The 24,539-nt window shown below is 41.5% G+C and overlaps 1 long non-coding RNA gene across 1 annotated transcript in view; it reads right to left on the bottom strand.

Moving 5' to 3' along the window:
* The window catches only part of LOC306804723, a 103,597-nt gene that overhangs the window by 63,312 nt on the left and 15,746 nt on the right, over nucleotides 1-24,539 (bottom strand). The gene's annotated exons all lie outside the window — the stretch shown is intronic.

Here is a 24,539-nt window from a genome sequence, read left to right as displayed (position 1 = left end):
TAGAAACAGGAGTATCTCCAACACAGATGCAACAGCAACTAGTCTACAGGTAAAAACCACCCTGCAAGGGAAGTGTGACAATGCCTTGGTTTTAAACTCCCACATGAAAAAGCTCAGTGTCAATGTTTGGCTTCCCAAACCACAGACTTGTTGTTTCTCTGTCCTCCCAGAAACATCTGTCTGGCTGTAACCCCTGCCTCTCTCTCATCACACTCCCAAGCATCCATCCCAGCAGAGGACATGATCAAATCCCACCATAACATATACACAGAGAAGGCCACTACATGTGTGCACAGTTAGGGTCACACAGGCTTTTCCCCTGACTTTTGGGTGTCAGGCACTGCAAACACACATTTTGTGCTGTGCCAACACCAAATGCACACACCCAGGAGCCTCCCCCCTGGGATGGGGTGCATTTGGGAGCAGCATCCCACACCAAGGCAAAGTCTCAATGGAGTCTGCAGGAGCTGCAGGGTGCTCAGCACTTTTGAAAAGCAGAACGTTTATATTTAGACTCTAAATTTAGCATCCTATTTATGACACCAAATAAAAAAAGAAAAAAAAAAAAAAAAGAAAAGGAAAAAAAAAATCCATATGAGCCTCCAAATTTAGAGCTGGGTACCTCGACATAGTCATGTCGGAGTGAAATGTAAACCTTGCACTTCGGCCCACATTCCTATCAAGTTGATTTCCAAAAGGGGAAGTGATCAAGCACGCAATATTTTAAAAGGAAAATAATAATCCAGACTCGCTTGTGTGAATTCCTTACATCCTGCTTTATTGCTAGCTGCGAGTCAATTGATTTGGATCTCACTTGCAGTCTCTTACACAACTGCAACTTCATCAGCTCTAACGAAAGCAAGATTTTGCAAAATTTCCATCTCAACTTCAGCTGTTAAATCATATTTCCAAAGGGAACAGTGGCATATAAAAAAGTTTTAGTCCCAGCAAAGTCAGCAAGGCTAAGGCTCCTAAATCCATGCTGAAGTATTACACACCTTTCAATTTTGACTCGTATAAAATATCACTGTGCAAATATTTTCCATTTGCAGGAATCACCTGCTCCTGACAGCTTCTCAGGGAATTTTTCTTCACGTGTAATACAATCTAAACATATGTGTTGCATTAAGTTGGGTTATATCAGGTCATGCCACCTGACACAGTAGATCCCAACATAATTTAATGCCATGTAAATCATTCATTACAACAAACCAAAGGAAAAAAAAAAAAGGCAGAAAAAAAGGACAACTTTTCTCTCACTTCACAGGCAGCTGCAGCAGATAAAGGGCTTTCATAAAGGGCCAGGTGAGCATTTGTGTTTTCATGATATTTCAAGGCATTTCACTACATGTCCATTTCCATGGTGGCCACAGCCACAGTCCCAGCTTGCTGATAACTAGTGGTGAAAGGAAGCAAAATTTTAGGACTCAGTTTTAGAGAACATTTTATATTTTCATAGCCAATATATGCCACAACAGAAGTACAAATGTCAGAAATATTATAGCAGAGCCATAAAATTCAATGCAGGTCCAAAGCTCAGTAGAGGAACAGGTGGGAGAGCAGGGAAAGGGGATCAGCTGTCCCAGGAGGTGAACACAAGCCACGCTGCAAATCCATTCCCATAGAGGCCAGATTTCAAGTTCTCCCACCTCAGCTTAAGCAACAGAAATTAACAATTCTGCATCACTTCAACTGAGAGTGATCAGCCTCTTTTACCAGCCCCACTGCTGCTCCCTATGTAAAACTGGGGAGGCAGGAGGAGAGAGAACCACTCCCATCCCTTGGAAGGGGGCACAGAGAGGTTTCTACATCCCATTCACTCTGCAACACATTTCATCTCCATGCAGCCCTTAGAGCTGGAAAAATTATTCTTGGGGTTTTAAAGCAGGCATTGAAAATCAGCAGTTCTTCCATAAATATTAAACTATCACACTCATTATGACAAAGGCATCTGCTGAAGGCGATTATTTGTCTGAACAGCCCACACAGCGTAGGTAGAACATGGGTTATGTTAAGATCCTGTTGTAGGATGCAGTCTTGTATCATTTTTATAAAGTAGGAATTTTACATCCAAAGGGTAAAGCTTAATATCATGAATTATAACCGTAGTAAGTTATTGCTGATTTTTTTTCTTCTATTTTGCAATTCTGTATTTTTGAAGTTGTCTACTTATCTGCTAGAACTGCACTGAATTGGATTTAATTGCCAGCAGATTTTTACTTATAGCAATAGGAGTGTCTTGTGAGTAGCTACAAAAGGATTTGTACAGGAGCAGGAAAATAACATCCCTTTACACTGAAGCAAACAATTACTGCTGATGTAAAAACACACTGAGTTTCACAGGCAAGCATGAACCCTGCCTACAATTGAGATAATTTCAGCTGAACTGGCTTTAAACTCAAATTCATGCTAACGAAGAGACTGCAAACACACCTTGAGCCCTAATTCAATAATGAGATCAGCAATTACACTTAAAGGTTACTTAGAACAGCAGCAGTGCAAGCAAAACCCTTTTGATCACCTATATTGTGCTGTTCATTATTTTCTTTGATGATTAATAACAGTGAAAAGCACTTGGTAAAAGAATAAAATGGAGTACAATATTTATACCTTATTACCAAGTGCATTAGCAAATCAGAGCCCTCAGAGCACCTACATTAAAAAGAAAACATCATCAATATTTGATGTTTGTCTTCTTTAACATCTAGCTGTGGTTTTAACAACAGCAAAACTTTCAACCTTGGGTCCACTGCAGTTCCCAAAAATGGCATCTTTTATCCAGCAGACCCCTGTGCTGGCCAATTTCTTACACTCCTTTGTTTACATCTTTGCGTGGCCCTTAGAAAATAGAAATTTGTGAGTGTGTAATTTCAAGAGGTGAATGGCAAGAGACATTTCTAGTGAGCCAGAGGAAAGCAGTTATTTGACTTGGTGATTTCAACACTGCTCTGCGTCGGGAGGGAAAATGGCACGAAGACATTGTGCTAGGCAACAGATCATGTAAACATTTCCTATGACAGTCTTTCATCATCTATAGGAACATTTACACTGCCAGATCTTGTCTTCTTTAAAAATGTCAGCTCGGTAAGTTTGATGCACATGTGCTCCTTCTGTAAGTGTCTGCTCAAGCAGACAGTTTACTAATTTGTGGCTCGGTAAGCCTTCCACTGCACCGAGCACCTTGAGGTTAGCACATCTCTAATCATTATTTGATAACAGAAATCTGTAAGCATCACATCCCTGGTAACAAGAACATTGTATCTTAGCAACCAGCCTTGATATTCAAACAATTTCATTAAAGCGTAGCACCTCTTAGCAGGTGGGTGAGTGCGGGTGTTGATAAACATTTATAACATGATCAACCATTGTGTTTGCCAACACTATAATCATCATGACAAATTTATGAATTTGTTTACAAGCTCCTAGGTACCAACCTAAGTAGGTAAACTACCTCGTAGCACGCTTCTGTGTCTATAGATAGAGGCACATTCCGAGGTTTGATGAGTCTTTAAATTGAACATATTGGGGAGAGGGTTAGCAGATGAACAGCACATGTCACGGTAAAAATCACCATTTAAATTAAACCACAAAGGATGTGTTAGAGAGAGGGCAAGGATTATATTTCACCCCCAAGAGAGCAAGGAAATTTCAAGTTGAAACTGCCTGTAATCTATTCCCAGGTCCCCAACAGGGCACGGATGTGGACGTGGTGCCCCAGCCCCACATGGAGGACCCTGGGGTCACCCCCACCACACTCAGGGAGCAGTGGCTTCCTAACCTCAGCCAGAGCTTGGCAGCCCTGCCAAAAGGGAGATGTCAGGATAACCCATCTGCCTCTCAAATTATTTCAGTTCATCAAATACAGCACACCTATACCCGAGAAGGATGACAGGCTCTGAAGAAAGCAAATCCACCACCTTATTTGGGAGATGCAGCTTGGACATCCTCGGCTGTGCTCAGCAAAAGGGGCTCACATAAACACATCTTCTGAAGTGGAAGTACTGCAGGCAAGACGGGCTAAATTTTGCTTATAAAAACACAAAAAAATCTTGCTCAGTTCTGGGTTAGAGCCTTGTCCTTTTCTATGCTCATCATACAATGCTGAAAGTGAATATAGTTCATAAACTACTTAGCTTCATCTTAAAACTGTTAACCCCATAACTTCTATGGGAAGTTTTTTCCAGAAGTGAGATAATTTGAAGACTTAATCTTGGGCTGATTTTATTTATGGCTCTTGAATATTCGTTTGTTCTCATGCCAATATTGTCATTTAACTAATACCACTCAACCCTTCTTGGTGTTTACATCCCCTTTTTTTTTTTAAGCACAGAGCAATCATGACCCCTCTTAGTCTTCGTTGTTGCTAGGCTAAACAAATTGTGCTCTTTTATGGCTGTGTTACATCAACACAACCCTGTGGAGGGCAATAGGTTTGCTCTTTTGTAATCAAAACCAGCATTTGATCTCATGAACTTAAATGGAAATATACTTCTAGGAGTGTTACTTTCTAAAGTGATTCCCAGTGTTGAGCTGCTGCCCAAAGGGGAAAGGGGGAGAGAGAGGGGACAGCCAGAGAAAGTGAACTGGCCAGCCCAGGGTCAGACAAACTGACCACCCTGTTTGCAACTCCATGTGCCAGCTGAAGCCACTCAGGTCCTTTGGAGGGTCAGATTTCGTGCAAGGATTTTGGTTGCCTGCCTAAATGAAGAAACTACTTATCTACCCAAATCCACCTAAAAATGTGAGTCTCTCCAGCCCTTACTTTCCCTGTAAGGTGAAGCCACATTTATCATCTCACATGATTCTCTGAGAACAACATCCTCAGACCATAGCATCCCTTGAACAAGGATCATGCAGACTCAGGTCCAAAAACACTCTCAGATTCAAATTTCATAGTCTTACATCTATATTGGGAGCACCAAACCAGCCTGTGGTTGGAAGGCCATTTCTAGGAGCTTACAGACACTTTTTTAGCTATGAGGATGTTATGCAGTCCTTTCTTCATTTCCATCTGTGGGACATTATGTGCCAGGAAGCAACCAAAGGCAACAGGAGAGACAAAAATATTTAATATTAATGTGTAGATAAACAGAATGCATGCCATACTCCAGCTTTGTGTCTGATTAATGGATATTTTACTAAAATAAATCCGAAGAAAAATTCTTGGAACAATTAAGAACTCCTTGATGCTTCATTCTTGTCTTGAAAATGATGACCTGTCCCACTTGTCAGTGCACTAATTTTTTGCAAGCAAACCAAATCATAACCTTGCTCGAGCTGCAACGTGTGTTTAAAATTTACCAAAAGGTGGAAGATGGAATGCAAGCAAGAGCAAAACAGGAAAATGAAGTTTGTACCTTGTACCTATGGCATCCAAGGTAACACCACTGCATCACTGGTTTCACACTGGGCATGTTACACCAGGCTATTAATCTACCTGAAATACCTGGGGCCAAATGGAGCATTCTGAAATAGGTAACTGAGACTCCCTTCTGGAAATTCAAGTCATCCACTGCAAAAAAGGAACAACACATTTTGTCACTGTAACTTGTTGTCTTTGTGGTTAACTTTCCTCCCAGTGCTAAGATCTGATGATAATCCCATAAACTACAGCTGGGAAAGGAAACCCACCTGACACAGACTAATGTTTGGGTGGGATTTTCATCCCCTCTTTTCCTTTAAGCCAACTATCCAACTTTGGAAAGCTACCTAAGTTTTAATTAGGTATCTGAAGATATTGTGAAAAAAATCAGAGACAAGAACTAAGGGCTGCAGTAAACCATAGAAAATACTACACACAACTTTACCAAGCAACTGCCAAGTACACATACACATCAATCATATCTAAATAAAATATAAATTCACAGATTTGAAACTGTTAATAAAAGGCGGGGGGGACACACACCTATTTTAAGCAGGAGACAAAAATAATCCATATTTTCTCCTATACAAACAGCATGCAAATTTAATTTCCAAAGGTACACCCCTTTGTGTTATCAGACAATATAAAAAGAAGAAAAATTGGTCAGCTGTTGCTCCTCATGCCTCTATTTCACCTTCTAGAAAATGGAAGAACTTGAACTTCATCTCCTTTCCTGAAAGTTAACATTTCCAAAGCACTCTAAACCTGAAGTTATTTTTGGAATAGTATCTTCAGAACAGGCTGAAGAAACACCATAAAGAACAACATCACTGGCACGGAGGAGTCAAATCCATATTTTCTAGCAGAAATCTTTATACTCTGTGTTTTCATAGCACAACAGAGCCTGAGCTACAGAGTGATGACAGCATTAAACTGGAAAGAAATTTTCTCTTTCCCCTTCGGCGTATTTAGTTTGCAGGACACATGTTTAGCAGTCAAAGAAGAGAAATGAATGAGTATTTGTAATGCTGTGAAAAATTTCAAGTCTGGGTTAAAATTTCTAAGTGCAGTTTGAATTGGGACAGGTTTAGAAGAGAGAAAGAAGGTTTTGAGGTGGTCTTGGAGCAGGCAGTGTTGCCCTGCTCTCTTCTCCATCCATATAATATAGAAAAATCTGGTATTTCGGGTTATTATTTTTCCAGCAGCCTCAGATTGCATCTATTCCCCATGAAAGATGAGCAAAGGTGCACATGAAGCAAAAACCTGGTGAAAAACCTCCCTTAGTGCACATCTTGTTTGCTGATACTCTACTAGCCCAGCTCCACATCCCTGCCAGAGAAGAAGCCACCTGACAGCCCTTCCTGGCCACAGCAAGGACACATTGCCCAGGTCAGCCAGGAACAGGCACTGGGTGACAATAAAACATGGTTCTACAGAGGCAACAATCACTTCACACTCCCATGGACTGGTTAAATATTAACCCTGTTATTCAGTTTGGGAAAACTGATGGAGATTGTGCTGAGGCTACACAGAGCCACTTGTGGAGTTTGATCTCCTAAGATTAAAGCCCCCATTTTTATATCCAGAATCAATACCAAAAAAAAAAAAAAAAAAAGGAGGAAATGTATGTTTTCAGACACAGAGATTTCTGGGAGTGAGAGGGGTGGTTTTTAATGTATTTATGGCCTTCTCCACACCAGCTATAGGACTGGTGAAGAGTTTTGGCTCACAAAAGGAGAAGGAGAATGTGCTGAGGCCACCTGTGGCTCCACATTCCCCTCTTTTATTCCTCATCCCTCTCTCCCCTCCTTCCTGAGGAAAACCACTCATAAAGAGGAACACCATGGGCATCTGGGAGGTCCCATAAATTTGAAATGTCCATGATTCAGTCTCCAGCAAGCTGCTTTTACACATACTGGGAGCAGCAGAATGGGGAGAGAATGCTGAGAAACAGGGTCCTACTGCACCAGCTGGGGTAACATTTCCTTACAACCAGCACAAGATGCCACAGCTGATGCCTGAAGATAAATATACACCCTTTCATATTTAACCAGCATATTTTGCCTTTTCAGCACAATACTGAAATCTGTTTAATTTTCAAACTGCCAGTTCAGATCTTCCTGACATTTTCAGTGGAGAAGGACAAGACGACCAAGGCTGAGGATGCCCACACACTGCAGGTGACATCACTCAGGGTCAGAACAAAAATGCCACCACAGGGGATGGTAGAAAACCTCACTCCAACACCACTACACAGCAGCTCCCAAGACTCCAGCATTTGTTTCACAATCACCAAGCAAAGTCCTCCAAAATTTTTTTACTAACTTTAGGCAGTTGAAGTGCCCATTCTAGTTCCAACACAAAGTCTTAAAAGTTTCTGTGCTGGTCTACACTGGACTGGTGTATCCTAAATACATAATTTTCCTTGATTCCCAGCAGAACTCTTTGTCCAAAACCAGCACAAAACCAAAACCCACCATAAATCAGAAAAAGCTGAATTTCATACTGGTCTGAGAAAACTTGTGGGCCACCTACTTAGTACTATCACACTAATTAAGTATGTTCTGACAGCAGGAGAAGGTGAAAAACACTTTGGAGTTGTATGAATTTCCCAGCTTTAGCTCTTCAGAAGCCCATCCTATAGATTAAGATCTTGCAGTGGTCAGTTAAATTATATATGTTTTTCATTAGAAGCCTAAAGATAAATATGAATTCATAAATGTGTGTATATACAGATATATCTGCAGGATTTAATCATTCAGATCACAGTGGAAAGTAGTTTTAACACAGCAGTGAATTTTGCCTTTCCAGTGTGTTAGAGAAAAGGGAAAAAAGTAGAGCTGTGTATGAACATGAATCAGAGTGACCTTTACTATTTCTTTAACTCCCAAGAAAAAGCTATTGCATTTTAGGGAAAAAATAGTCTCCATTAAAGAATGAGACTATCAGTCCATCAGGTCAATTTTAATTTTAAGATCTGAATATTAAATACTCCCTTTGATTATGAATTGTATTAAAGTGATTAAAATTATCTAATAAAAAAATCCTAATCCCAGACCTGCTGTAATATAAATATATACAGTACAAAATATTGCAGTGCAACTTAACATTTGTAATAAGGTCCATAATTTATTAAAATGATAATCTAACCACATTTAAATTAATTTTAAAACTGAAAAATATACTCTCTTACCATCTTACTGTCTGATATTAAAGAATGCCAGTAAAATCTTGTTTTACAGCCTTTTCCTTCCCTCCTGATTTTGTGACCACCTCTACAACATAAAAACATCTTGAAGGACTCAAAGGAACTCCACCAAATACTGGGAGGGATGAGTGACAAAGCTACAGGCAGAAATCCTAACATTTTCCTGAAGAATCTTTGTTATTATTTATAAACACTTTTTTTTTTTTTCTGTTGCTGTAACACAACTAGGAGACATATGCAGATAGATAAAACACCAAATGTTTATTTTTTGTAATTTGGTTTTTTTATGTTTTAAAGTGATCTCTGCATTATGCAGGCTTTTTTTTTTTTTTTTTTTTTTTTTTCTCCTTCAGACCACTGTTATATTCTTCTGAGGCAGGCTGCAATCCCCGTTTGACTCATCACATTATCTGCTCGTATTAAGTTTTGCATTAAATCCCAGTGCCATCTATAACTTGCTACTAATATCTTTACACCACTGAGGCTTTGATATTTGATGGAAAGCCCCTGAAACCTCACCAAGGGTCTCATCAAATCAGGCAAGCCTCACTTTGCTGTGTATTTACCAAGTGAAGCATATATTCAAGTGAACCCAGTTTGAGGAGTCCATGGTTAGTTAATCAGCTATGAAGAGTTTTCTCAACCTATTGTTTTTAGCAATAGAGCCAAAATCCTATGAAATGGCATCCCTTGCTGCTCTACTTGAATATCAATGCTTTACCTGAAGAGAATCAAAATGGTATCTCTCCCTCCCACTAATTCCTGACTTCTTGCTTAGTGCAATGCATCTAAAGAAATGAAACTTATTGAATCAAGTTTAATGACATAATAAATTCTTCCCTTCAGACAATGTTGAGGCTTTATTCACTAGAGCACTTTAAGCCTTTGCCTTTAGCATCTGATGGGTCATTAGTCTGTAATCCAGCAGCTAGCCTGTTTGGAATCTGAACTAAATCAGGAACCGTATCAGTAGTTTCTGAAATATGACTGGCAGGTCAAGTGGCCTCAAAAAGACTGCCTGGGGCAGTTAAGACTAGGATAGGGCATGACTAGGACAGAACCAATGATGAATCTGGAAGTGTGCACTCAATAAAGACTTCATTCATTCTAACTCACTAAACAGCAGTTCTTCAAATGACTTGACTTATATTTTTGATGTTTTTAACTAGTAGGTCATGCAATAAAATTGTCCTGTATGTGCCAATAGGCTTAACACACAGATCATTGACTTGCATGCTTGGGCATATTTTATTTATATTTTTCCCTCAAGTTTTTCCATAGCAGCCTGAAAAAGGCAATAGAATCACTGCCGTGTGGGAAAACATGTAATCTGAAGGACTTAGATCATAGAATTTTGAAGAGCAGAGAGCTTGATGAAACACCCTTTTGTCCAAAAATAAAAAAAGAAACTCTGAAATGCCCATTCCTACACCTGGAAAGTCTCATTCTTGAGATGCTACAAATAATCTCTGCTCCCAGCTGAATATTTCTCACATTACATATGTAATATGTATGCAATAATTTTAGAGCTTTTCAATAAGAGCCAGAAAACCAACTCTGCTTTAGAATTTCAGCTGGAGTATTTCAGGCTTATTGGAGAGGAAAGTGTGCTGTGCTCATCTCCAGCACCTTCCACCACAGCATTCTCTGAATGCTCCTAAGACTTGATTCAAAGTCCACTTCAGCCAATTGACCCCAGTGGTCTTTAGATCAGGCCCTTAATCTGTACATTGCACTCAGATAATCAGTAACAGATCAGTTAGAGGACAATTTTTTTTTTTTTACCCATCATTTGCCAGATTCAACAAAACATTTCCAAACCCCTCAAAATCAAACTGGAAATTCTGGTGGATACAGTGCAGCACATGCTATAGTCAAGGTTTAAGTAGTGTTTGCAATTTAAAAATAAAATAAAATAAAATAAATTAAAAAAAAAAACATAGTGGAGGAATATTAATAAAGAAACATATAATCTTTTTATTTTGACTCATAGAAAATACCCTGAACTATGCTCCAACTCTGATGCCACAGTGATTTCTCAGTGGAGACAAAGGCACATTGGCACCAAGCAGGGAGTGAAAAGGAAAACTGATTCTGCTTTGGAAACAGAGCATGGGTCTGGGTTATGAACTACAGAACAAGTTCCCCCACTGTCCCCAGAACATCAAAACACAAGGATTCAAAAGTCAGGCAGGATAATCTCAAGACCCCCACTCTGAGCAATGACAGGAGCCCACAATCACCCCATTTAAGAGTCACCTTCTGCAGAGTGGCTGTCTGAAATTCAGCAGGGCAAATCCCAAAATATCCCCAATTAGAAAGATAACTCATTTCCAGATTCAGCCTGCTCAAAGTTGTCTACAGTTTAATTTAAATATGCATTAAACACACTGTGTAGCAGAGGCAAAATTACTTATTGCTTTAAGCATGCCCATGCTATTTTAAAATAGCCTGGCCGTCATGAGCATTTCTCCTATTATCTTTGGTGACATTTAATCAGTGCTTAAATGTTGGGAACACAGGGGAAAGAAATCAGGTTATATATTTGGGAAGGCGACTCTCAGAAATTAGGCTTCTTTCCAAAAGAAAACTTAACCAGTTGCTCACTGCCCAAGCAAACAGGGTTAAGACTTACATTTTCTCCTGGTAGGAGGAAAATCAGACCCCAGAACAGGGTCAAATCCTTTTGGGGATCCCCTACCAAAGCTGAATTCAAATTCCCAGAAGACTCAGAGCAATAAGTTCAGCCTCTGTACAGTAAGATTCTCTTTTTCCCAGTGCCTCACACACTATGGAGGTAGGAGGTATTTACAGAAATGAGGAAATGCAATTTTTTTTTTCATTTATTATTGAACTATTAAAGGCACTCTGTCATTTGGGATCTCCCTCCATCTCCAGCCTTTGTATTCCAAGGTACTTCAGTAACGGCAGTAAGTGAAACTAAAATGCCAACTTGAGATTTGCATTATAAATGGCATATACAAAGAGAGATTTTTTAAACTTTGGTTGATCTAGCATATCAAAGATCTTTTTCTCTCTTTTTCTAAGCTACTTCAGTGACTGTATTGAAGTGAACTGAAAGGATTAGCTTGAAAGTGGCAAGAAATCTGGCATGCAAAGAAATAATTTTTCCCCCCACACACTTATTTCAGTTGAAGTCTTCATTATATGGAGGACCCTTTTCTCTTCTGAAATTCATTTTGCTCTCTCTCAAGCCATCCCATGCTGTGCCAATCCCAAACAAGGTGAAAACACAAAGTGTGCAAGAGCAGCTCCTGACACTGGTTCCTTCAGCCCCTCTTCAGCCTTCTGCACTGCCAAACTGAGCACCAGAGAGAAGATTACAACACATTTACTCATCATTTCCTCTCTAGCCAGAGCTGGAGGTAAATCCAGTGACACTGATGGCATCTGCCTCTCCCACACTTTATCCTGATGCACTTGGCCACTGCACAGACCTCCATGTGATGGGGACACACATCCCAGAATCAGACACTGAGGACGTTCTCTGCTTCCCAAGGAAGTCACACGCTGTTTTCACTACTTGCAGTGTGGTTAGCATAGCCTTACTCCAGTAATATCTATCTGGGAAAAATGAAGCAGCATGGAAAAGTCACCAGGGGAAGAAGAGCAGAAGGAATGACTCAGCTGTGAACCTGGATTCAGACAAAAATGACTAAGAGCTCCCAAAATCAAAAAAAAAAAAAGTTTCGCGACTGCTGATACCAATTCTCCACTTGGATTTGTTGTAAGTTTTCTAAATGGGAACAAGTTAGATTATTCTTTAGAAATGTTGGTGACTCTGTGGCTCCCTACCAAGCTCATCCCTTCCCTTTGAAAAACTAAGCAAAGCAGCTGCATTAACTCTTTGGAAGAAAAGCCCTTTGTGTTTACTGACGAGTTCAGTGGCAGTCCTAGACGAGTATCAGAGATGAGCTCCCAGGCTGTGTTTGGTGGAAGGCTGAAGGTCTGAGGGGACAGAAGGGGCTGGCAGGCACAGGCAAGAGGAAAGGCTTGGGTGTCCCAAACTGGGCTGAGTCAGAGCTCAGGGCTCCATCAGCGCTCCGTGTTTACGGAATAAATCGTTATTCCCATCGCAGACGCATTCACTGCCCACTCCAGCCCCAGCTCATTCCTCTTACATCACTGGCTCCACAGCAAGATCAGACAGACACACAGCAGGAAAAAACCCAGCTCAGGACAGTTTAATCCCCACTTTCCCCACAGGCTTGTTTGTGCCAGGGCAGCCCAAAGGCCTGCAGGAGAAATCATGAGTGTCCAGGCTGGCGGCCGAGGACAAACCATGGGACACTCAGAGTGCCCAGATTATGGGGAATGTTACTCCAAACATAACAAAATACAGCTTATCATGACACTGAGATAGTCTTTAATGTGTGGCTTCTAGAAGTTGATTTATCAGCAACTAATTGCAGAAAATACTGGGGGGGTTTCTCATCACACAGGCCACAATAGATGCCCCATCCCTCAGTGCTGATGACACAGGCACCCTGTCAGAGCTGAATAGCTGCTTGCCCACCCCTCCTCCTCTCCAAGAGGGGCTTGCTAATGTCCTGGGCTAGAACTGTGCCTGCAGCAGCTGGCAGGCACGCTCCTGAACCAACAAAACCCAGCCCAAAGACACCAGAGACCTCTGCAACCTGCAGAAGCAAGACCAGAATTTCTCCTTCCTGCCAAGATTAACTGCAGGAGAGTGCTCCAACAGCTATTCATCACCACCAGCACCTAAAGCCTTCCTTACTGCATATATCAACGTGTCGAGGGCTGTGACTAATGGAAAAGGCACCACCCTATAAAAAGGAATAAAGATGAAGGAACCATCAGTAACAAGGAGCAAGTCAGCTGTATCAAGCTAATTTTTTTTTAATGTAAAGATTTGAAGTAAATACACACTCAAAAAAAAAAAAAACCCAGCCTTCTTAATAATCTCCTGATAAAGAAATGCAAAATATTAAATCAGTTTAGGTTTATTTCAAGCAGCCTTAAAGAGATAAATAAAAATAAGCTTCCAAAATGCCCAGGGAAGTGACAGGAGCCTGTGATCCCACAGAGTCTGCAAGGATGCTGAGCCACATGTGTTTGCATATGTGGAGTTCAGCACACAACAGACTTTTGAGAAGAGAGCTGTGTCAAATAAAAGAGTAGCTGTATTAATAGCTATATTTACTTCCGCTGGTGCTCTCCTCTAAGGCTCCATATAGGTAGAGGAATTAATTGTCTGGAGAGCCCACCTCCTGGAGTGACCCACCCAAGTGGGTCAGCCTGAGCCTGATGGCAGAAATGAGCAATAAAAAGTTTAACACTGTCTGAAATAATCCCGGATTTCATTTAATCTCCCTCCTAGTACTAAAAATAACAGAAAGCAATAAAATCTCAGATGGTGCATATTGCAAGAGCTGGCGTTTAATCTCACTGATGAGAAAAAGAAAAAGCAACAGACCCCTTCCTCAGCTTCCCAACACTCCCAATTTTGATTCTTTTCCTGCAGGGCTGGAATATGCACCTACTTCCTTGAATTAACAGATCTCCAAATAACACTCAGAGGGACTATTTTCCTACACATAAAGTTGCTTTCTCTGTTCAGAGGAGTATAACTGGCTTTGGGAAGAAATATAAAAGAGTTGCTAAAGCCAGTAATTTCCTCAGCCACACATATGGCTTCTAAGTTTAATAGCAATTATGTCATTTTTATATATGATTCACTTGATGTTGTTTTCATGTGAATCATTTGACATATATAACTCTGGCAGATTTCTTAAATAAGCATATCACCAGAGACTAAATTACTAATCAATTAACCAATTTCTCCCCCCCCCCCTTCCCCATCTTGGCATGCAATTAGGAGAGAAAACTAAACTTAGAAAGGCACTTGGAGAAAATGAGGTTTGATAAACCATGGGGTTTTTATTCTGGGAGAAGGAAAGGGGATGGCAGGGCAATAAACTGGGGCCTGGAGCAAAGAAAACATGAAAAGGTCTTGCATTCAAGTGTCTCCCTGCTGAAGAGCATCTCTGCAACATCAAATACTGTGCAGCCACCCTGGGCAAGGCTCCTGCCCTTCATCCCTTGGAGGAGCACCAATGTGGCCACAAACACCTGCTGCTCTGCCCTAGAGCAGGTGCAGCAGGGACACCAACACCCCCAAATGCAGGAGGTTTTAACTCTCACTTCTCTCCTTGCTGGGGATGGCAGGGAGGCCAGGGCTGCAGGGGGAACAGGGAAGGAAGCAGCCTGCTTGGAGAGGTGTTTACAGCTCTCTTGCCCGACCTCCCTGTGCTCTCACCACAACACACACCCTTCTTTCCAGAAGAAATTTCACACCCTGCAACTCCCCTTCCTCATTTTCAAACCGTTCCCCACCCCTGGTGCTCAGCAACCTGTCCCTGGGCCACAGGCACAGAGCAGCCCTCCCTCCCTTTCCTGGGGACACAGCTGGGCATCCCCTGCCAGCCCCACACCACCTCAGGAACAACAGGCACAGGGGGTTTATTTTGCCAGCTTAGCTGTTTTTTAACATATTTCTTGTAGGACAGTGTATAGGCAAAATACCTGACTCATTGCATTTATGGGTCTTGAGTGAAGCAGCCACAGGCATTTTCCACACCCTTCTTATTACTCTGCTTGGGGACCAGGAATCTTTCAGAAGGAAATCCACTTGCTGTAAAAACACCTTGAAAACGGGTTGTAGCATCTTCAATTCTAACTGTGTGTAGGGCAGTCTATACCTACAGCAACTTCTCACCAATGCTTTGTTTCACTTTTATAAACTCCACCAGTCCTCACTCACAAACATAAAGCAAAGATAGCTGCTCCAAGCAGCTTCTGAGAGCTGATATCTGTGTACTTTTGCTGGTATCCAAAGAACAATTAAGCACACACTTAATATAATCACCCAAGTAAATGCACTAGCTCCCTTAAGACTATCTTATTTGCTTGTTTTATTTAAGAACTTAAATAAGAGATTTGTTTGAAGAAACCAAAGCAAACAGCAAGACCACGGCTCAACCAATAAATATCCACAAGACCAACCACTCCAAATCTTTTCCAACACAAAAAAATGAAATATAGGTTTCACTGCCCAGTTTTTAAACACAAAAATTTGATAATTCACCACAAGATAGAACCCCAAGTCTTTTTCCCCCACCTCTGATAGTTGATTTTACCTTAAAAATGAGTGTTGTCTCTCCTTCATTCCTTCTCTCCTAGATCCAAGGAAGTGGGCAGCCCACCTCTTTTGATATACTCACCTGCCTGCAGTCAGACCCAAGGGAAGGCACCTGTTCCTTCTGGAGAGCAGAGCAAGGAAAGAGATGAATGAAAGCCTGTGAGCCAAGCCAAACCATCTAACCTGACAGGTGAGAAGTGTGAAGTTTACACATGAGTATCTGATGAGGCAGCAATAATCCTCCTGCTAGGGTGAGCAGGCACTATAGTCACCCCTCTCTGTTTTTCACGGTTTTACAGATGAAATACCCAAAGGATGAGATGAAATTCCCTGGTGAAAACACCCCAGAGGCACCAGGATAATTCAGCTTGGAGGTGAGCTGTGCTCACACTGGTGTGAGCAAGCCCATGAGGGTTTTTTTCCCACAGCAGTGGTCCAACCTCCTTCTGTTCCCTCATTATTTCAGGTGCCTCTCCCAGCTGCTCATGCTCAGATGCTGCAGATTATCACTGATAAGAAGTCCTCACTCCTAGTTTTGTTCAATTTCATTCAAAACCTGTTTTTCTCCCTTTTCCTTCTGCTGTACAGATCAGGCAATCTGGTTTTATAAAACAAACAATTCCCCAAAGACAAGTGTGCTGGCAGGAATCAATGCAGCTGGCTGGACTCCCCTGAGACATGGCTTGTGCAAGGTGAAAATCCTGCTGGGTTTTCTTTACCTGGCTGGTTAACAACTGTTATAAGTAAGGAAGTTCTGAGCAACAGAGTCCACAGAATGACTCAAAGGGACCTTAAAGACCACAGGCAAAGATATTTTCCACTGGTCCGGGCTGTTCCAAGCCCCATCCAGCCTGATCTTGGACACTTACAGAAATGGGGCAGGACAGCTTTTCTGGACACTCTGTGCCAGGGCCTGCTGTGTATACCTGGCAGGATCATCTTCCCCATTTGGGAAACAGGAACCTCAGCTCCCAAGATGTGGCTGTATCATGGAGGATCAGCTTCAGAGCATCTGCCCAGATCCTGGGCATGACACATCCCAGGATTTCCCAGTGGGGTGCTGTGTAACACTGCCATCATTTCCCCATATCATGAACATTATCTGTGCTGGTCTGGGTGCTGCTGGCCCAGTGTCCAGCCAGAACCCCACCTCTGTTTTGTGAACACTCAGTTCCCTTTGCAGGGTGCCCAAAGACCTGCTGCCATCAGCTGTGGCTCCCAGGCAGCCACGTGTGCTTCCCCAAAGCCTCAGAAAGCCCCAAAGCTTGAGCACTTCTCAAAAGTGAATCCCCCCGCCTGCTTTTTTGATCTTATTTACTCCATGCACTTAATTAACACAACCACATTCTGAAGATGCATGTTATCAGCACCACATGCCCTGGTCTAACAAAAACCATGGCAAAGTATTAGTAATAAAATCCCCACTTTGCAGAAAAAGTAACAGCAAAATGCTGCTACACCACGTACCAAATGGCACGTCTTCTGTGGCATCCCCACCTTCCTCGCCTCCCTCTTCCTGTGGCTGGTCCATCTGTCCTCACTCAGGAGCTCTGATTTCACACATCTTTCCCCACCCCATCTCCCCTCAGCACTGGGATTTGCGATCCTGCAGCAGTTGCACCGTGCGGTTTCCCATCGCTGCCCCGACTTCTGCATTTCCTGCTGCCAACAAACCCACCTTACCCCCCTGCTAGCCCCCCCAGGGCACAGTTTCCACCCACCTCGTGTGGTCTGTGCTCTGGGTGTCAGCAGTGGGAGCTCCTCATACCCTCTGCCTGCTGAGTCCCTCTCACCCATTCCCTGCCACAGCCAAATGAAAGAATCATGCTGGCAGGAGGATGGAGAGAGCTTTGCAGAGTGCCCCATCCTCCCTCTGTTCCCCTCCCCATTCCCCTGTAGACTCTCCACACCAGGAAGGCTGATCCCACCATAGATGTCCAGCTCAGAGTCTCCCACCCTTCTTTACCCTCTTAAGAAACTTTCCCAATCCCAGACGAGTCCTGAGAAACATTCCCTCAAAGACTTCCCAGCTGCAGAATCCTCAGAGCCAACAATCTCTGCAGTCCCAAACCTGACGTGATCCAAGCTTGGACTGGACCTGTCAGATGTGCTCTGAAAAATTCACAGGCTAAAAACTCACTAGAAAAGGAGCAGAGCTGCTCTTTTGCTATCAGAGCAAAACAACATAAAAACATCAATGACCATTCTTGCTTCCCCCAGGATTTACTTGGCCAACCAGAAAACTAACCTGGCTCCCTTTAAAAGTTATGGTACACTCTGTACCAAAGATATTAAAATTTTTCAGGTTTTTCTCTTCCTCAGATTGATTGATACTGCAGAAGGACTGACAAAGCTTGGTCTAGAAGAATTTTCAGGAGTCTTTCTAAAGTAAATTTCCTATATTTAGTGAAATTGCATGCTGCTGATACATATTATTGGCCTCCAGAATGAGCCTCATCCACCCAAGGAAAAGGATTAACTGAAATATTGCCATTTCTAGGAATTAAAGTTATTGGAATTCAAGCTGAAGCCCATTTCCTATATGCAATCTTAATGTGATCCTCAGGGAGCTCTGAAATTATCATCTTCAAGTAAGTGATCTTTTCATGCAATTTTATTCTAGCACTATATCTAGGTATCTTCTCCATAACTTCTATGTCCACAAGCTTATTTATCTCCTTGCTAAAGTTCAAAATCTAATTTCCAACACAGGTTACTTACTGTAATAAACTGTACAAGCTTTAAAGTGACAAGTTGAAAGATACAATTTTTTAGAGTTATGAATTAATAGCCATATATGTCAAAGAAAGTGCCAACTTTTTCATATTTATAGATATATTATTGAAATGATAAAAAATGAACTGAGGAAAGAGAAAAGAAGTGAGGAGAACTACATATAATGAATCAAACATACTTAACAAGACATGTACAGACACTTTAGTGTGCATCTCTTTTATTACATTACATTAATCAAATTCTGCTAAAGACATCCATCTAAGCGAAGTGTCACAGTGATATTCTATAAAAACATTCTTTTGAAAAAGAGTCTTCCCTGACAGTGGCATCAACTCCACTGTCTTAAGTGATTGTCAGGACTGCATTACTCAGAAATTAAGAGAATTTATGTAAGTGCCTCACGAGCTCCCCTGAAGAAAAAAAAATAATTTAATTGGCAGAAGTGTACAAACTCTGATAAAGGCTGGTAAAACAGGGATAAGTGATTTCACTTAGGGAAGCATGAATGGGGGGTTTTTTCTGCTTTTTCTCCCTTTGGTTTGCAGCATTGACAGACTTTCTTAGTCAGGAAAATCCTGGAAGAAAATGTTCCCTTCTGTTAAAATAGGCAGAATATGTGCACTTCTGCTAAATTATCCAGCAAGACCTGATCAGCTGAGATTGGAGACTTTTTTTCTTCCTCCATGTATTTATTTATTTATTCTGATGAGTCTACAAGCAGCTCTCAGGAAGGCAATGGAGGTTTCTTTGCCATGCAGATGTGAGGCCCAGATGTGGCACAGCTGGGCATGGCCTGGCTCTGGGGAGCACAGACAGTTCTTACAGGTTGGGCACTTGGGTCATGGCCACATGTGAGCTCAGGTTCTCATCAGGCAGGATCTTCTGCCTTCCTACTACCAGGCAGATGCTAAACCCAAAGTAACTCAGTATTTTTACAACCTATTGTACCTGTGTGTTTCACAGTGGGATTTATAACAGGTCTTCATTTGCTGCTTAAGAGGAAAATCATGTGGAGTTTAAAATTTTAGTTTCATTCTTGCAATTCTTCATCTCCTTCTTTGAAAAAGTCTAGCCCAGGATTTTTTAACTTTGACCACACTTAGAAAAAAAATATGAATGCTAAAATTCTCATCAAATAGAGAATTTGGATGAGTAGAAATTACTTTCAGCCCTGGTGCCAGCAAGCCACAGAGAACAAGGGGTGAAGGGTATTGCATCACTTCTCCTCCATAATTTAGATGCAGTGGGACCCATAAATCCACAGAGGTGACATCCATTAGGTAACATTAAGGTAGTGCTGATATTCCCACTCAGCTCTTCCCATTGTGTGTGGGGGGGTTGGTTTTATTTCCCTGCAGAGGAAGGGAAAGCTCCTCATGGTAATCCCTGAGTGATGTGGCATCATGTGTCAAAATATAACACAAGGAAACAGGGAATAGTTTCATCTAAATGATTCACTGACAGATCACGAAAGCAACGATTTGCTCTTCCCAATTATTCTCTAATTTCACTAATCAAACTATTAAGCCTGGATGTTATTCAAAACTCAAAGTCAACACGACAAAAAAGCCAAACATGAAATCCACCATTTGCATAAGTTATTAAGTGAAATATGGAATTCATGTGACAGACAGAATGTCAACTTCAAACTGTGTTTCCAGCCACAGCGAGAGCTGTTTGATCTACACGGGTTAGTTCCCTACCAGGAAAAAAATCACACACAGAGAGGAAAAAATTTGCCAAACTAGTCGATGCAGAGTGATTTTGCAGTGAACTTTATAAATGCAGGAGATCTGTGAATCGTCAGATCAAAATTCTGCCACAAATTCAAACTAATATTTACCGAACACCCAGTTCACTGCTCGCTCAGCTGCTCTTATCAATGTTTTAATAAACTATAAATCCTAGCGAGCCCTGAGGCAACTGAACTGCTGTAGTGATGCTGGAGGGTGATTAGGAAAAAAACTAAAGATAAGATCCATTGTTTTTTTCATGGTTGTGCACATCTTTTTTTTTTTATTTATTTCTGATGCTTTATGTGTGATAATCTGAGCTTCCTCAGAGGTAAATTCTCATCTAATCATAAGTCCCCACACATCAACAGAACATATCCTATGTGGTCTAACAACAAAAAATAAGAGAGAGCAAGAAGTGCTTCATTAACAACATGGATTTAACCTACTATAAGCTCATTTTTAGGCTGTAGCAAAAGCCCTGAAAAAGGTGAAAATTAAAAGATGTCACCTAAAGATCTCTCTAAAATTAGAATTAATTTTAATCTGCCTGGAAAAAAAATATAACCCTAAATGGTGCTGAGAGTTATGAAGAGGGGGATTGTTTTAAAAATACATATCATATCAAACAAAAGGAACAAGAAGCCCTGTTTTAAAGAAACAGGGCAGACACGATGCTCTGCTGCTCAGATTTTTGCCTGAACCACATGAAAATGCACTGGCAGAGCATTTCTGGTACATACAATGCACAGGGATGGGTCCTGGGTGCATCCAGGTAAGGGCAGGAGGAGGAGGGGCACAAAGGGGTGGCAGAGGAGGTGCAGAGGGATCACCTCTCATTTTGGTAGCCCCACAGGTGCCAGGGAAGGATCTTGGGTTTGAAAGGGATGTTAAAAAGCCATGTCAGTATGTTCTGCTCTGGAACTGCTCCAGGCAGCATTGGGAGGAAGGAGATATCTCCTCTCACTATTTTTGGGCTCCAGATGAGTTCTCTTGCTTGTCAGATTCACCACAACCAGAGCAATAAACCAGGAGGACGAGCTGGATTAATATAAGGTGCATCATTAATAAATATTTCTCCCTCTCCCAGTGTTTCTCCCTCTGTCCCTGCCTGGCTCTGCTCTGCTCCCCAGGCAGCCCATCCCTGGCTCTCACAAGCCAGGCTGACCTTTCTCTGCATACACAGTCCTGCCAGGATCAGCCCCAGCAACTGGAATTTGTCTCCCTCTAAGTGACAGCTGCCATTTTAATGATCCAGCAGCAAAGGTGAGTTTCATCTCAGGAGGCAGAGAGGGAATGCAAAATAAAGAAAGAGAAAAAAAATGTTTCCATGAGGAGCTACTGAAGATCAGATGGTTAGGAAGTGGTTTGGGGGTGAATTCTATATTTAAAAAACATTTTTAGCCAATTTAACAGATAACTAGTTCCTACGTTGCACTGATGTATATTTATAACTCCTTCTGAATGGATTTGTATTAAATTGCTGATTTTCAGTGGTTCTTAACAGAACCCAGCTCTTCCCTGTCCTCATCTGCCTGGTGAGCTTGTCCAAAGACAGCTCTCAGCCAGACTATTACACTTTCAAAATCATTTTAGTGACTTTCCCCCTTGATAATGAGATGGAGTGATTAGAAGAGCTCTCACCATTACCCCACCATTTTTCTTTAAGACACATATGAAAATTCCTTCCCTTTCTCAGCCCTGGCACGTTCAGAGTTACTGTTCCCACTCACAGCTGTCACTACCATGCAAACTTAATAAATTCCATCTATGCATGACTTACTTAGCTAACCTCCATCCACCAGAGATACACGCTTCTTACTCAGACAAGCAGGACAATAACACAGTAAAGCTTCAAAACAATAGCTCTCATGTTTCAAATATGTATAATATTGCAAGGGGCTTATCCCAGCCCTGGTGATCCTACCCTAACAGAAAGGAGCTTTTATTTAATACTATTTAACTTTTTGGGATTTTTGTGTTTGGAAGGGTGGTTTTTTTTGGTTTTGTTTTCTCAATGAGGTGGTTTTAGTTTGCTTTTACTTCTTAATACAGAAGTAGTTTGTAAATTATTTGGAAAGGAAATTGAAATAAAAATAAAAGAGCTCCTTTAAAAGGAAAAAGGTAATTATAAAGGAATAATTAAATAAAGGAAGAGTTAGAGTGGGCAGTGTTCTCTCACTGAGCAGAATACACCCCAAAACACAAACAGCCAGATTCTGACCACCTTTGAAATTTCCAGTAACAAATGAACCCTCTGGAAGCGCTTCAAATTCAAATCCACACAACCCAGAGTAAAATCTGGCCCTGAACAATTTTATTAGCAGCAAATTTGTCATGGACATTAAACCCTCCCCACCAACAGCCTCGGGCCACATCAGCTGGGACCCTGCACCATTCCCCTTTGCCACCTTGTCTGCCAGGAGAGCAATCAGCACTTTTTGGAAGACCTCAGCTTCTCTCAGAATTGACACTACAGGAGAAGTAATCAGGCCTGTGTTAAATAAATACTTAAAAATGCCAGGTGAAATGCACATCAGAGTGCATCAGGCAGCCACACAAGGTATCTGGAGGCAGAAGAACAAAGTATGCTTCACTTTGCATTAGAGCGGGCGAGCGCTGAAGCCCACGAGCAACAGAAAAATGCAGGATGAGTAATTTTACTAGGTGCTTCCCTGCAAGGTTTCCTGGGGCCAAGCACTGTCCTGGCTGTGTAATTTTGATTAAATCAATAGCTGTTTATCAGTGTGCCATAAAACGACAGGAGCCAGATGCAACAGGGCTGGAACCAAGCACAGGTAAGTGAGAAACAGCACAGGGCTGATGAGAACTGGTAATTTCTAGGCTGATTAACTTGGATGTGAGGATGGGCACTGGAAAGTTTCACTCAAGCCTTTCATCATTCTGTTTTTCCTACTGGAGGTCCTTTAGATGGTATTAAATGATGGATTTCTCAACAGGTTTAGTCTGCTAAATTCCCTGTCCCTGGAAGTGTTCAAGACCAGGCTTGGAGCAGACTGGCCCATTGTTCTTGGCAAGAGGGCTGTAAGAAGGTGGTGTTTAAGGTCCCTTCCAACCCAAACCATTCTGGGATTCCATGATCCTACAGTACTTTGCCTGGGTGCTGTGACACTGTGATCCAGTGCAATTTTGAAAGTGTGAATCCAGACAAGCAGGATTTAAAGCACAAATCTGACTATCAGGATATGATTCTCCATTCTGTTTATTTTCTATTTTAGAGTTTCAAGGCAAACTTGGCCATAGAAGGGCCACAAGAAGCAATGTGTGCTTGAATCCTCTTCTCCTGCCCTTGCCCTGTGCTGCTGATGGCAGTGTTGACCTGACTTAGAGTCTGTGGTCCTTGGATTCCAACCCTTTTCTCCAACCACATCCTGACAGGATCCCCTGCTAAACGTGGATCAGAAGAAGCTCAAGGACATCCAGTGAGTCTACAAGAAACCTGGACTTTTTCCCAGACCAAAGCCTGTCCATGGTACCTGTTCTAATCTCTCAAAGAAAAAGATTGAAGATTGCACAACAAATGGGATGGACATACATTTCAGAAAAGTGTAATGCTTTACAAGCATAGTTTAAAAATGCCATTTCTTGTGGTGCATTCATACAATTAAATTCCATTATAGTCTCAACTTCCACGTGGAAAATGGATGTCATAAGAGCACGTATAAATTATTCACATCTTTACTAAATGAAGGGCTATCAAAAAATTGTCATGGGCTATCCATATGCAGTATGGCTTGAGCCACAATTGACAACCTAACTAATATTTTTAATATCCCAGTTATTTCATAATTACGAGAGCACTGATATTTTGCAGTATTAGTTCAAAGTGTGAAGCTAAGAAGAGAGGTAAACTTGGTGAAAACTCTGAGCTGGATCCTGCATCCTTTGAAAAGCCCAAGCTGGAAGCTCACGGTGTTTTTATGGACCAGTGGGTACTTTTGGGTATGCACATAATGAAGAAATAGAGCCCCATAGTGGTTAATCCCCAAAGCTAAAAATAAAAACAAAACAAAACCCTACTGAAACCAGAGCCTTTTAAGCCGCTCTCATATTTTAAGCGAGTTATTAAAATGTTAATTATCTGAATAACATTATGCTTGAACACAAGGGGAAAGGACATTTTGAAAATTGTGCGCTTTTTTAACTGGGAGGGTAATTCACAGATTTCTTCCAAAATGACAATTTCTTTTTTATTCAGCAGCTTGAACACTAAGTCAGAGCACTCTTCAGACTGCAAATATAGCAATTATCCCAAGTAATGCTTTGACACTGTTACCACAGGCAAGTGGCCAAAGT

This window comes from Erithacus rubecula, assembly GCF_903797595.1.
Source record: "Erithacus rubecula genome assembly, chromosome: 8".
Classification (NCBI taxonomy): domain Eukaryota; kingdom Metazoa; phylum Chordata; class Aves; order Passeriformes; family Muscicapidae; genus Erithacus; species Erithacus rubecula.
This window is presented reverse-complemented; position numbering and strand designations above follow the sequence as displayed.